Below are 15,118 nucleotides of genomic sequence, written 5' to 3'. Positions count from 1 at the left end.
AAAACAGAACTACCACTGAACTCAGCAATCTCATTACTGAGTATGTACCCATAGGAAAATAAATAGTTTTACTATGCACTTGTATGTTAATCACAGTACCATTCCCAATAACAAAGACATGGACTTGTATGTTCATCACAGCACCATTCACAATAACAAAGACATGGAATCAACCTAGGTGCCCATCAATGGTGGACTGGATAAAGAACATGTGGTACATATATACCATGGGATAGTATGCAGCCATAAATCATTCTACTATAAAGACACATGCACACATATGTTCATTGCAGCACCATTCACAATAGTGAAGACATGGAATCAACATAAATGCCCATCAATGGTAGACTGTATAAAGAAAATGTTGTACATATACACCATGGAATACTATACATCCATAAAAAAGAATAAAACCATGTCCTTTGCAGCAACATGGATGCAGCTGGATGCCATTCATCCTAAGCAAATTAATGTAGAAACAGAAAACCAATACCACATATTCTGACTTGTAAGTAGGAGCTAAGCATTGGGTACATGTGGATATAAAGATGAGAAAAATTAGACACTGGGACTACCAAAGGGAGAAGTGATGGAGAAGGGTAAGTGCTGAAAAACTACCTAGTGGGTACAATGCTCACTACCTGGGTGGTGATCATTTGTACCCCAATCTCAGTGTTATGCAATATACTCATGTAACAAACCTGCACATGTACTCCCTGAATCTAAAATAAAAGTTGAAGTTATTTAAAAATTTGTTTTTCCTGACCATTTGGTTATTTAAAAACATATAGTGTCTATGGCACATTTCTTTGTGTGAGAATCTACAGTAGAGATCTATAATCTCAGATGTGATAGCCATTCTAAAGTATCCATCTTTAGATTACTTCTCCACCCTCCTTTTCACCAATCATTGTAAAATATTTGCCACTACTCAATAATCTGTATATAGCTCTATCCAATCCTGTCTTTTTAAATCATTTAAGAGCAACATACACTATGGGAAGTTATGGTTGTCTAAAGATTTCCCTCTCCACTAGTTAGTACAGGCTCCAGAACCTAGACTCTTAAGCCTAGTGGTATATTATTAGCTTTCAGCTAGTGCTGTGTTATTGTCCAAAGACATCTCTAAACCAAACTTGACTTTTTATTTCATTATTAGTCTAGAGAAAAGAGCTAAATTCCGTATGAGAAATAGATTGAAGGTATAACCTCTAGAACAGTTTCTCTCTGTTTTCACATGCCAGAGGAACGTCAACTGATAAAATGGAACTGAAATGGCTTCCCCAACGTTAATGGAAGAAAAGACTTGTCACAGACTACCTGGCATGGTGGCAGCAGGGTAAATTTAAAAATCACATCTCTGGGACTGGGCAAGGTGGCTTGTGCCTGTAATCTTGGTGCCTTGGAGGGCCAAAGAGGGAGGATTGCTTGAGGCCAGGAGTTAAAGACCAGCCTGGACAACACAGCTAGACCCTGTCTCTACAAAAAAAAATAAAAATTAAAAAATTATCTAAGTATGCACCTATAGTCCCAGCTACTTCGGAGGCTGAGGCAGGAGGATTGCTTGAGCCTAGCAGTTTGAGGCAACAGTAAACCATGATGACACCACTGCATTCCAGCCTAGGCAATAGAGCCAGACCCTGTCTCAAAACAACAACAACAACAAAATCACATCCCTGGGGACCAACTGACACTGACATCCCTGGTTATATCCCGTGAATTATGGGATTACCACAAATAAACTCGACAAACGAAGTACTAGGACTTTATACATTGGCCTCAATGTATATTGAGATATATAATAACTAAAATTTTATTTCACTTTTGTCATATTGAAATTTTCTTCATCCTTATTAGATTTATATTATCCCCCCACACAGTTGTGATATGTTAGAAATCTATGATAAACTTTTTAAATTCAATATTCCAACTTCAGCATCTTTCAATATGCTTGCTGTATTGCATTGAACTGAAAACATGTTATTTCAAAGCATTTTTCCTACCAAAAACAATTAATTATAATGAAATATATTTTAGAAATATGTTTTCTCTCAATTCCTTTATGTTTTTAGGCTTAGCAAGTTCATAAATAATGGCAAAATTGAAGAAGAATATGTGAGACATTCCCAAATCTTTGGATATGGTGAAAAAGGTTTATTATTTTAAGTGAAAACAAATACTCTATAAAAATATATATAAATGTTTCATATATATTTTTCTCTATTGACACTGTTGGACCATATAGAAGTATATTGGTCAATTATTCATAGAGACAAACTGTATCACAGTGGTAGCAGGGAGAGCAAACAGAAAAGAAAAAAGAAACAAATTCTGTTCTCTTGTTACACTACACTTACACCATTCTATGAATCATAGGTATGACATGATCATAGGTATAGTTTTTTTCATAATTTGTAAAATACAAATCAAATATTTATCTTTCATTATTAAAATTATTCATTGTCTGACAAAATCCCTATTCGTTAGTATGAAATATGAAGCATGTCACGATTCAGTCTTTACTGAAATTCTCTGGCTTCATATCTCACCACAAGACACCTCTTTATCCCTAGCTATGACGATTACTTGCATTTTCTTGAATCATGCTCCTTTGACATCTCTATATCTTTTGCATAGGCATATATCTTTCATACCTTCTTCATTTTTTCTACTTCTGTTCTTCTCATCCTTTGTCTTATGTAGGGTTTTCTAGAAGCAGATCTTGAGATGAGATTTAGATAAAACTAGTAGTAGAGAGGAAAAGTGGGAGAGGGAAGTTATGAGAGGAAATAAACTGTGTGCTGTTAAGCAAGTTAATACTGAAAGCAAATGGAGTTTAATCCCGTGGGATCTTTGGAAATATGTAAAACAAGCCTCAGAGCTATCCCACAGGCCCCACACAACTGTGGTGCTAAGGTAGTCACCAACTCCCTAGTCACTCTCTAGTCATTCGGTCATTTATTTTTAAAAGTTTGTTTACCTTAATTTTCTCTATTGTACCAGCAATATTTATTGCTGTATCCTTATTTGACTTTTTTGTCCCATTTCCCCTTGTGGACAAAGAGTTTCTGAAATTTAGCAACTACACTACGACAAAATGTAACTCTACACTGTGTGTCTGAAAATGGGAATATATACCTTCAAATATTTATGTTTTTACCATAAAATGTATTAGAGTGATATCCATAAGAAACATTATGGAAGTCTATGTACTGACCATATTTTTTTGGCTGTTTATAAGCCTACTTTAGAAAATTAATTTGAGAACAAAGTAAGCAATTTTAGTCAAGGCGCTATTCAAGTTTCTGTTTTGTTTTGTGTTCTCAATGGGAGTTGAGAAAAGCTCTTCATTATTTTAGTTTTCATTTGCTTTTTACTGTTATAATGTCAAATCACACACAGTATGTCACAGTAAAAGCAAACATGTTAACCTTATGGCTCTTTTTTGAGTGTTAATGATGATGTTTTTCATTATTTGTTTTTGTAACAGAGTATTATGGCAGCATTGGAAAAAATAAATTCTGTAAAACATTTTATCACTTATTCATCTTAAACAAAACTTTCATCATATTTCAATATGGTACAATATTGCAGTACAGAATTATGCAAACTAAAAGGCATTTCCACCTGCAGAAAAACTGATTGTTATTACAGAAGCTGAGGAATGAAAGCAGATAAAGAAAGTTACCTGTGTTGTATTGCAGCAATAAGTTTTTAAAACACTCACAATCTAGTGTTGTCAATAGCTCAGTGATGATCAAATATATATTTTCATTATGTGCAGATTTTCTGGCCCGTGCTGAAAACAAGTAAGATACCACTGAGCATAAAGGGAGAAAGAAAACAAATCTAAAAGTAAGTGACACAAAAAACTTGCAATCTAAAAGCAAGTGACACACAAAAACAGGCTGCTATTGTATATCAGAAAAGCTTGTAAATCATTTTGAAAGATGTGAGCAAGTGTTAGATGTCTTCAGAAGGGACTATATAAAAATATAAGATCCAGATATCAAATTCAAGCCATCCTGTAAAACATTTTGTTCATGTGGACTGTGATTATCACATTTAGAACTCTAGACTTCCAACACTTAGTTGGTATTAAATGTTGGAACTTATACCATAGTGGAACTTACCACTATGAACCCACTGCCCAATCTGTAAAATGTGAAAAATGGAAGCCTTCCCCCAGAACTGTTGAGGCTCTCTTCGTAGCATGATTTCTCAAGGTGTGCACTGTGGGCCACCTGCCTCATGCCACTCAGGAGTTATCCGACAAACGATGGCAGTGCCCATCTGAGACCTACTAAATAGAAATCAGAAGGGGGCAGTGGAAGAGGCAGAAATTCACCTTTTTAACAAGGTCTGCTGCTGATTCTGGAGCCCTCATGACTATAATATGGAGTGATTAGATGTGAGTTGAATTACCTTAATTTATTATATCCTAATGTTTTCTCAAGTATTTGGACATTGAAATTACAAAACACATTAAAAGATCTTTTTTCAAACCAAAGGCCTTATAAAGTAATATAATTAATAATAAAATTTTCCTCATAACTGCAATAAAAGAGATAGTATTTCAAAACTATTATGAATGAATGAAATTTCAAAGTATTTTAAATTGTCTCTAAGGAATATTCATTGTTTTATTGTTTTTTATCTCTATCCATTAAAAAAATCTGTCTATGATTACTAATCTGTTAAAATTTGGTTCTAAAATCACAAACTGTTCCTCTTCAGACATTGTTCTACTGCATCTGCAAAATTTCAGGACTTGTTGTGAAATAATCTGGTTGGGTGCTTAGAACATGATTCTCTAATAATAAAAATAACTCTTTATGTACCAATTATTTTCTATCTTATTCCAAAATGTACTTAAAATATTACACATGACTTCTAGTGAATATCTATTTTTAAAAGTTAGTATACCGGGAAAATGAGAAGAAGATAAAGTATATTACACAGAAATGTATTTTGTAAGTTATTGTGCAGTTATTATAGATAGGCACCAAATTTAACTTACTTACAAATTTACTTAACCCAGTCAAGTAAACAAAGAAAGAAAAAAGATAATGAAGAAACAAATAACAAATAAATAACAAGCCAGGTAAAAATTTGATTTAATTATATATTATGTTAAACCTATATTAAATCTATCTATCTATCTATCTATCTATCTATCTATCTATCTATCCATCTATCAATCTATCTGTCTATCTATCTATTTTTTTCTTAACTCAAAAACTCTGCTCCAGAGTTGGATCTTGCGACCCACTTTATACACCTTAACACACAAATACTAACAGCACATAATTCACAGGTAGAGGATGTTTAAGCCAACCTTTGTGACCTCTATTATCCTCAGGGACCCTCTCTGGTAAATTGGATAACATGACAACTGGCTTCCATAATAACCTGTGAATAACTGTTGTAACACCCATTCTCCACCCAACATTTTAATTCTCTCTCAATTTCTGTCATCACCACTGGAGTATAAACTACCAGACATAAAGAATTGTTGCTCCTTTTCTTGGTATCTCCAGCACTATTCTATCAGGGTACTGCATGAATATTTGTTGAATGTTAAGACCAAAAGAGCATTCTTCTACAGAAAATTGAGGGCTACCTTCATTTCATGTCTTGTTTGGAAAAAATAATTTCAGTGTCCCAGTTCCCATGCATCAGTCACAAGCTCCTCTTTTTTTGCTGAGATTCATTTTATCCGTATGCAAGCTGAATTTCTCTGGTAAGTATGAGTTCACAATTTGTGTATGTATATTACCTTCTTCAGAGACCTTTATTAAATTCACATAATGTAATATATGGGAGTTTAGATCATTTAATTCTCTAAAACTTATACTATGAAGAAAATAAAGCTTAACTTATCATTGCTGAGTTGCAACCTTAATCCATTCCAGGGGATTTTCTTTATTTTCATAGCTTAGATTAATATATAATTAATTTTATAAATGTAACCTATTTTGCCAATAATTTTAATATAGATTATATAATTTCATAGTGGTACTAAAGACTTAGTCACAATACCATATAATTTACTAAAATTAAGAAATTTGTGAGTAAATTAAAGTTGGTGAAACTTGGTTGCAAAGAGAGAGCAGAAAAAAAATTACTCATGTGGCAGTAATTTCAGTTCTTGCTGAATAGTTCAGGTCAGCATATTCTATGAACCCTAAAATATCCGAAGATACTTGGATATATAACTCATAACACTTGGGTTACAATTTTTTCAATTTTTTTTTGAAATTGAGCTTTCACAAAACTAGTAAGTTGATTGGATTATATTTCTTACTTTTTACATATTTCTTACATGACCTTTTGTAAACACTTTTTTCTGTTGTTAGAATCTAATACTTGCCTTGTAGTTTTTAGATATGAATAACTTCCACTTTCATTGACTACTTTTCTTTTAAACTATTGACACTAGTAAAAGAAAGGCAATTAAACTGATTTTTGCCATTTTACCCTGTAATTTCTTAAATTTCAATTTCACAAATACAAACATCTTGAAATTTTAGCTTTTCTTGCATGCTATGGAAAAATGTGTCACGTATTTCTCTTTAGTAATGTCTGCTGTTTCCATTAAAGCTTCTTTAAAATGGGTTAAGGGTGGTTAAATGGATCAAGAATATGTTGTAATTAGTAAGATTGAATATTTCTTTGCCTAAATCACAGTATTCCTTTCCTTGATTTACTTTCATCAAAGAAAGTCATTACTCGAGAACATATAATTAGCTTGTTTTAATCTTATTATTTTCAGTCACCTACTAAAGTAATTAGCTTCCTCTTTTCTTTTTGGTTAGAAAATTACTAAATGATCAATGCACAATACATCATTTTCTACTCTACAGCACCAATTACTATGATGGTCAGTGTAAATTTATTGAGTTTTCTTATTAGTATACTATCACCAGATATTCATAGCATGGTGTTTGTTATTAGCAAGAGAAATATAGATTTATTTGTAAATCATTCTCATTCTGTTAAGTTTCTTGCCTAGAACATGTACAGTTAGTATGCTACCCGCTAATGGGATGTGGAAAGAGGTTAAGGATGGTGTTTACTTTTCATTCCTGCAGTGTCTGTAATTTCCCCATTGAGACGTGTCATGAAGTTAGCAAAAAATAAAAAATAAACCTGCTTGTGTAAATTGCAAAGTTAGAAAAAGTTGTTTTTCTCGCCTTTGTTCTCAAATTGAATTTATTTATTTTTTCTTATGATCAAAGAATACAATGGCAGGTACACTGTACCCTCTTTACAATAGTATACACTTTCTTTATGTTATTGATTATTAACAGATCTTAAAAGTTACAAAGATGAAGTAAATATAATGTGATATAATGATGGATATATTTCTTGGTTATTTGTATATTTGTCTTATTCACCTACTAAACCAAAACTTCCTGAAGAGCAAGAAATGGAAGTGAAAGAGAAGGGAAATATTATTAAGCACACAATTATGCATGCCATTTTGACAAATGTTCTTATATGTTATTTTTTAGTCATTTCTCTTTTATTCATTCATTAAACAAGTATACAAAGGGCCTACTACATGCCAGGAATTCTAGGATTCTGGGATATGGTGGAGAACAACATAAGAACCATGCTTTAGTGAGTCCCATATTCTAATATGGAAGACAATTATAAATGAATAATTATATAACAACACAAGTAAAGTTCCAGTCAATAAAAGAAAGTTGGGTCGGGGATTAAAAAGAAAAAAACAAGAATGATATTTTAGACGGGGTAATCAGGGAAGATCTCTCTTTGAATATTAACTTAGAACAGAAAAAAGATTGAAATATAAAACATATTCACGAGAATATCTGAGTGAACAGAATTCTAGAATTGGGGTCCGGTAGCACAGATGTCCTGGCTAGAGCATGGTTAATGGAAGAAACATCAGTAAGAACAAAAGCAGGGTGTTGCCCTACTGTTTTTTTTTTTTCCTTCTATTGGTTCATTCGTTCTTTCCTACTTATTTGTCCATTTATCTGTTTCTGTGTTGATGTCCTCATATTCATATTTTTTGTTTGTTTGTTTTTATAAGGGGCTGAGAAGACTTAAAAAGGCATCCCTCAACCTATGGTTATACATATATTCTACTATATATTTTTTAAAAAATTATAGTTTTATATATTTAATTTTTAAAACATTTAGAGTCCATTACTGAGTGAGATATGAAGTAGATTTTGTAATTAGTATTTATTTTGTTAAATAAATATCCAACTAATCTAATCTCACTCATTGTCCATTCTTTCACATTTGGTTTGAAATAATATCTTTATCACATACCAAATTCCAGTTTACCCATATATCAATGTCTATGCTATATTTATTATAACAATGCCCATTCTTACATAATTATTGTATTTTAAATATGACATATCTATAATTTGCCTGAAATATAGTATACATGTTTTTATTTGATTTTTATTTTTTAAAAATTTTAAAGTAATGTAATTTTAAGACTCATAGTGTCAACTGATAAAGAAAAATCCTAGATTTCATTTGGAAAGACATTGACTTAATAGATTAATTAGTCAATTCTCATTTCTATATTTTTTAATACTTTTTTTAAAATTATACTTTAAGTTCTGGGATACATGTGCAGAATGCATAGGTTTATTACATAGGTATACACGTGCCATGGTGGTTTGCTGCACCCATCAATCCATCATCTACATTAGGTATTTTTCCTAATGCTATCCCTCCCCCAGCCCCCAACCCCCCAACAGGCCCCAATGTGTGATGCTCCCCCCCGTGTCCATGTGTTCTCATTGTTCAACTCCCACTTATGAGAGAACATGACGTGTTTGGTTTTCTGTTCCTATGTTAGTTTGCTGAGAATGATGGTTTCCAGCTTCATCCATGTCCCTGAAAAGGATGCAAACTCATCCTTTTTATGGCTGCATAGTATTCCATGGTGTACATGTGCCACATTTTCTTTATCCATTCTATCATTAATGAGCATTTGGGTTGGTTCCAAGTTTTTTTTTTTTTTTTTGAATTGATGAATGTATTTTTATTCATCCAGCATTTGCCCTCTAGAGATAATAGTTTTAAAGATTAAAAAAGAAAATCTTTTTTTCTTCTTTTTTTATTTTTTATTATTATTATTATTATTATTATACTTTAGGTTTTAGGGTACATGTGTGCAATGTGCAGTTTAGTTACATATGTATATATGTGCCATGCTGGTGCGCCGCACCCACTAACTCATCATCTAGCATTAGGTATATCTCCCAATGCTATCCCTTCCCCCTCCCCCCACCCCACAACAGTCCCCAGAGTGTGATGTTCCCCTTCCTGTGTCCATGTGTTCTCATTGTTCAATTCCCACCTATGAGTGAGAATATGTGGTGTTTGGTTTTTTGTTCTTGTGATAGTTTACTGAGAATGATGATTTCCAATTTCATCCATGTCCCTACAAAGGACATGAACTCATCATTTTTTATGGTTGCATAGTATTCCATGGTGTATATGTGCCACATTTTCTTAATCCAGTCTATCATTGTTGGACATTTGGGCTGGTTCCCAGTCTTTGCTATTGTGAATAATGCCGCAATAAACATACGTGTGCATGTGTCTTTATAGCAGCATGATTTATAATCCTTTGGGTATATACCCAGTAATGGGATGGCTGGGTCAAATGGTATTTCTAGTTCTAGATCCCTGAGGAATCGCCACACTGACTTCCACAATGGTTGAACTAGTTTACAGTCCCACCAACAGTGGAAAAGTGTTCCTATTTCTCCACATCCTCTCCAGCACCTGTTGTTTCCTGACTTTTGAATGATTGCCATTCTAACTGGTGTGAGATGGTATCTCATTGTGGTTTTGATTTGCATTTCTCTGATGGCCAGTGATGGTGAGCATTTTTTCATGTGTTTTTTGGCTGCATAAATGTCTTCTTTTGAGAAGTGTCTATTCATGTCCTTTGCCCACTTTTTGATGGGGTTGTTTGTTTTTTTCTTGTAAATTTGTTGGAGTTCATTGTCGATTCTGGTATTAGCCCTTGGTCAGATGAGTAGGTTGCGAAAATTTTCTCCCATTTTGTAGGTTGCCCGTTCACTCTGATGGCAGTTTCTTTTGCTGTGCAGAAGCTCTTTAGTTTAATGAGATTCCAGTTGTCAATTTTGGCTTTTGTTGCCATTGCTTTTGGTGTTTTAGACATGAAGTCCTTGCCCATGCCTATGTCCTGAATGGTAATGCCTAGGTTTTCTTCTAGGGTTTTGATGGTTTTAGGTCTAACATTTAAGTCTTTAATCCATCTTGAATTGATTTTTGTATAAGGTGTAAGGAAGGGATCCAGTTTCAGCTTTCTACATATGGCTAGCCAGTTTTCCCAGCACCATTTATTAAATAGGGAATCCTTTCCCCATTGCTTGTTTTTCTCAGGTTTGTCAAAGATCAGATAGTTGTAGATATGCAGCGTTATTTCTGACGGCTCTGTTCTGTTCCATTGATCTATATCTGTGTTTTGGTACCAGTACCATGCTGTTTTGGTTACTGTAGCCTTGTAGTATAATTTGAAGTCAGGTAGTGTGATGCCTCCAGCTTTATTCTTTTGGCTTAGGATTGACTTGGTGATGCGGGCTCTTTTTTGGTTCCATATGAACTTTAAAGTAGTTTTTTCCAATTCTGTGAAGAAAGTCATTGGTAACTTGATGGGGATGGCATTGAATCTGTAAATTACCTTGAGCAGTATGGCCATTTTCACGAGATTGATTCTTCCTACCCATGAGCATGGAATGTTCTTCCATTTGTTTGTATCCTCTTTTATTTCCTTGAGCAGTGGTTTGTAGTTCTCCTTGAAGAGGTCCTTCACATCCCTTGTAAGTTGGATTCCTAGGTATTTTATTCTCTTTGAAGCAATTGTGAATGGGAGTTCACTCATGATTTGGCTCTCTGTTTGTCTGTTGTTGGTGTATAAGAATGCTTGTGATTTTTGTACATTGATTTTGTGTCCTGAGACTTTGCTGAAGTTGCTTATCAGCTGAAGGAGATTTTGGGCTGAGACAATGGGGTTTTCTAGATATACAAACATGTCATTTGCAAACAGGGACAATTTGACTTCCTCTTTTCCTAATTGAATACCCTTGATTTCCTTCTCTTGCCTAATTGCCCTGGCCAGAGCTTCCAACACTATGTTGAATAGGAGTGGTGAGAGAGGGCATCCCTCTCTTGTGCCAGTTTTCAAAGGGAATGCTTCCAGTTTTTGCCCATTCGGTATGATATTGGCTGTGGGTTTGTCATAGATAGCTCTTATTATTTTGAGATACGTCCCATCAATACCTAATTTATTGAGCATTTTTAGCATGAAGGGTTGTTGAATTTTGTCAAAGGACTTTTCTGCATCTATTGAGATAATCATGTGGTTTTTGTCTTTGGATCTGTTTATATACTGGATTACATTTCTTGATTTGCGTATATTGAACCAGCCTTGCATCCCAGGGATGAAGCCCACTTGATCATGGTGGATAAGCTTTTTGATGTGCTGCTGGATTCTGTTTGCCAGTATTTTATTGAGGATTTTTGCATCAATGTTCATCAAGGATATTGGTCTAAAATTCTCTTTTTTTGTTGTGTCTCTGCCAGGCTTTGGTATCAGGTTGATGCTGGCCTCATAAAATGAGTTAGGGAGGATTCCCTCTTTTTCTATTGATTGGAATAGTTTCAGAAGGAATGGTACCAGTTCTTCCTTGTACCTCTGGTAGAATTCAGCTGTGAATCCATCTGGTCCTGGACTCTTTTTCGTTGGTAAGCTATTGATTATTGCCACAATTTCAGATTCTGTTATTGGTCTATTCAGAGATTCAACTTCTTCCTGGTTTAGTCTTGGGAGGGTGTATGTGTCGAGGAATTTATCCATTTCTTCTAGATTTTCTAGTTTATTTGCGTAGAGGTGTTTGTAGTATTCTCTGATGGTAGTTTGTATTTCTGTGGGATCGGTGGTGATATCCCCTTTATCATTTTTTATTGCATCTATTTGATTCTTCTCTCTTTTTTTCTTTATTAGTCTTGCTAGCGGTCTATCAATTTTGTTGATCCTTTCAAAAAACCAGCTCCTGGATTCATTAATTTTTTGAAGGGTTTTTTATGTCTCTATTTCCTTCAGTTCTGCTCTGATTTTAGTTATTTCTTGCCTTCTGGTAGCTTTTGAATGTGTTTGCTCTTGCTTTTCTAGTTCTTTTAATTGTGATGTTAGGGTGTCAATTTTGGATCTTTACTGCTTTCTCTTGTGGGCATTTAGTGCTATAAATTTCCCTGTACACACTGCTTTGAATGCATCCCAGAGATTCTGGTATGTTGTGTCTTGGTTCTCATTGGTTTCAAAGAACATCTTTATTTCTGCCTTCATTTCGTTATGTACCCAGTAGTCATTCAGGAGCAGGTTGTTCAGTTTCCATGTAGTTGAGCGGTTTTGAGTGAGATCCTTAATCCTGAGTTCTAGCTTGATTGCACTGTGATCTGAGAGATAGTTTGTTATAATTTCTGTTCTTTTGCATTTGCTGAGGAGAGCTTTACTTCCAAGTATGTGGTCAATTTTGGAATAGGTGTGGTGTGGTGCTGAAAAAAATATATATTCTGTTGATTTGGGGTGGAGAGTTCTGTAGATGTCTATTAGGTCCGTTTGGTGCAGAGCTGAGTTCAATTCCTGGGTAGCCTTGTTGACTTTCTGTGTCATTGATCTGTCTAATGTTGATAGTGGGGTGTTAAAGTCTCCCATTATTAATGTGTGGGAGTCTAAGTCTCTTTGTAGGTCACTCAGGACTTGCTTTATGAATCTGGGTGCTCCCATATTGGGTGCATATATATTTAGGATAGTTAGCTCTTCTTGTTGAATTAATCCCTTTACCATTATGTAATGGCCTTCTTTGTCTCTTTTGATCTTTGTTGGTTTAAAGTCTGTTTTATCAGAGACTAGGATTGCAACCCCTGCCTTTTTTTGCTTTCCATTTGCTTGGTAGATCTTCCTTCATCCTTTTATTTTGAGCCTATGTGTGTCTCTGCACGTGAGATGGGTTTCCTGACTACAGCACACTGATGGGTCTTGAGTCTTTATCCAATTTGCCAGTCTGTGTCTTTTAATTGGAGCATTTAGTCCATTTACATGTAAAGTTAATATTGTTATGTGTGAATTTGATCCTGTCATTATGATGTTAGCTGGTTATTTTGCTCGTTAGTTGATGCAGTCTCTTCCTAGTCTCGATGGTCTTTACATTTTGGCATGATTTTGCAGTGGCTGGTACCGGTTGTGCTTTCCATGTTTAGCGCTTCCTTCAGGAGCTCTTTTAGGGCAGGCCTGGTGGTGACAAAATCTCTCAGCATTTGCTTGTCTGTAAAGTATTTTATTTCTCCTTCACTTATGAAGCTTAGTTTGGCTGGATATGAAATTCTGGGTTGAAAATTCTTTTCTTTAAGAATGTTGAATATTGGCCCCCACTCTCTTCTGGCTTGTAGAGTTTCTGTCGAGAGATCCGCTGTTAGTCTGATGGGCTTCCCTTTGAGGGTAACCCGACCTTTCTCTCTGGCTGCCCTTAACATTTTTTCCTTCATTTCAACTTTGGTGAATCTGACAATTATGTGTCTTGGAGTTGCTCTTCTCGAGGAGTATCTTTGTGGCATTCTCTGTATTTCCTGAATCTGAATGTTGGCCTGCCTTGCTAGATTGGGGAAGTTCTCCTGGATAATATCCTGCAGAGTGTTTTCCAACTGGTTCCATTCTCCCCATCACTTTCAGGTACACCAATCAGACGTAGATTTTGTCTTTTCACATAGTCCCATATTTCGTGGAGGCTTTGCTCGTTTCTTTTTATTCTTTTTTCTCTAAACTTCCCTTCTCGCTTCATTTCATCTTCCATCGCTGATACCCTTTCTTTGAGTTGATCGCATCAGCTCCTGAGGCTTCTGCATTCTTCACACAGTTCTCGAGCCTTGGTTTTCAGCTCCATCAGCTCCTTTAAGCACTTCTCTGTATTGGTTATTCTAGTTATACATTCTTCTAAATTTTTTTCAAAGTTTTCAACTTATTTGCCTTTGGTTTGAATATCCTCCCGTAGCTCGGAGTAATTTGATCGTCTGAAGCCTTCTTCTCTCAGCTCGTGAAAGTCATTCTCCGTCCAGCTTTGTTCTGTTGCTGGTGAGGAACTGCGTTCCTTTGGAAGAGGAGAGGCGCTCTGCTTTTTAGAGTTTCCAGTTTTTCTGCTCTATTTTTTCCCCATCTTTGTGGTTTTATCTACTTTTGGTCTTTGATGATGGTGATGTACAGATGGGTTTTTGGTGTGGATGTCCTTTCTGTTAGTTTTCCTTCTAACAGACAGGACCCTCAGCTGCAGGTCTGTTGGAGTACCTGACCGTGTGAGGTGTCAGTCTGCCCCTGCTGGGGGTGCCTCCCAGTTAGGCTGCTTGGGGGTTAGGGGTCAGGGACCCACTTGAGGAGGCAGTCAGCCCGTTCTCAGATCTCCAGCTGCATGCTGGGAGAACCACTGCTCTCCTCAAAGCTGTCAGACAGGGACATTTAAGTCTGCAGAGGATACTGCTGTCTTTTTGTTTGTCTGTGCCCTGTCCCCAGAGGTGGAGCCTACAGAGGCAGGCAGGCCTCCTTGAGCTGTGGTGGGCTCCACCCAGTTCAAGCTTCCTGGCTGCTTTGTTTACCTAAGCGAGCCTGGGCAATGGCGGGCACCCCTCCCCCAGCCTCGCTGCTGCCTTGCGGTTTGATCTCAGACTGCTGTGTTAGCAATCAGAGAGACTCCGTGGGCGTAGGACCCTCTAAGCCAGGTGCGGGATATGATCTCCTGGTGCGCCATTTTTTAACCCCGTCGGAAAAGCACAGTATTCGGGTGGGAGTGACCCGATTTTCCAGGTGCCATCTGTCACCCCTTTCTTTGACTAGGAAAGGGAACTCCCTGACCCCTTGCGCTTCCTGAGTGAGGCAATGCCTCGCCCTTCTTTGGCTCGCGCATGGTGCATGCACCCACTGACCTGCGCCCACTGTCTGGCACTCCCTAGTGAGATGAACCCGGTACCTCAGATGGAAATGTGGAAGTCACCCGTCTTCTGCGTCGCTCACGCTGGGAGCTGTAGACCGGAGCTGTTC

This window comes from Pongo pygmaeus, chromosome 14 (genome assembly GCF_028885625.2).
Source record: "Pongo pygmaeus isolate AG05252 chromosome 14, NHGRI_mPonPyg2-v2.0_pri, whole genome shotgun sequence".
NCBI lineage: Eukaryota > Metazoa > Chordata > Mammalia > Primates > Hominidae > Pongo > Pongo pygmaeus.
This window is presented reverse-complemented; position numbering follows the sequence as displayed.